Genomic DNA, 1,315 nt, shown 5'->3' on the forward strand with positions numbered 1-1,315 from the left:
CTCCCTGAGTTGTTTTGATGATCCCAATCTCAATCCAATCGTCCCATTGATGGATTTGAGTATTTGCGGTGAAAACCCTCATGAACCCTAGAAATCTAAAATTAGGGATTTCTTGTTTATATGTTAATTGGAATATACTATATGACATAGATGTTTTTTGATGACAATGAATCCAATTGGAATACTAAAACACATCAATGATGGTAGAATCGTGTATAAGTTAGGATTGAAATGCATTTGAGGACAATATGACGAAACCAATGGACTCCTTTCTAGTTGAGCAATTGATGAGTAAAAGAAATTCATAATCATGAGTGGATACTATCATAATTATTATAATTCAAAACATAAGGTGTTTCTTGATTCCTAGATGGATAAATGGAGTTATTGGCCATAAGGGCATTTTGGGAAATGTATTAATAATTACATGATGATTGGAATATTAGAAGTGAATGGCATTCATGAACATGGATTGACACTCTTGAGATGATATTGGAACACAAACATGAAGGAATGTTAGTTAAGTTCTAGTTCTAGTGATTGTTTTAGCCCAAAGGGCAATTTAGGAACCTTGGAATTGAATTGAGAATTCCATAATTGGATTAAGTACTTGCAATGAAATTAATGATGGTTTTATGTTCCCAACAACTTTCATATGAGTATTAAATGAGTTAATAACAAACTATGTGAGTTTTGGAATGTTCAATTTCAAAATAGGCTGATTAACCTTTATTTTTTCAACTTGAAGGTCATATATTCTTAAATGGTTTCAATAAGCAATTAATGGATTAAATGGAGTGTTTTAAGATGATAAAACTCCTCCTAAACATGTGTGAGAACCTAAATAAATGGTACAAAGTGAATGGGAAAAATGTCTTCAAAAACTATGCAAAGTTGAGTGCTATATTGAGAAAATCAAGATTTTTGTGCGTACAGACCTCAAAACACGGCCGTCTAATGGCAAGGCATCATTACACAGGGGCGTGTTTCATTTTAAGCAATACAACATGTTTTTATCGTAACTTTTGTGTTCGAACTCGGATTTACGTGTGGTTTTCACCTACGTTCCTATTTTTACATGAGGAATAGTTTGAAACAATAAAATTTACTAATGGAACCTATGAAGAGTATTTTTGTCAATTTAATGACTTATGTATATGTTATATAGGTGATGTTTGAGAGTGTTGGTCTAATGAAAGGAACTCGAACAGGACTAGCTAACCTAAGTGGGATTGAGGTGAGTATTGTTGGATTAATGTCTAAGTCCATAACTATATTTGGTATGTACTTGACCCGACCCGACATGGTCCATTTG

This window comes from Lactuca serriola, chromosome 5, assembly GCF_051521515.1.
Source record: "Lactuca serriola cultivar US96UC23 chromosome 5, Lser_US96UC23_V15, whole genome shotgun sequence".
NCBI lineage: Eukaryota > Viridiplantae > Streptophyta > Magnoliopsida > Asterales > Asteraceae > Lactuca > Lactuca serriola.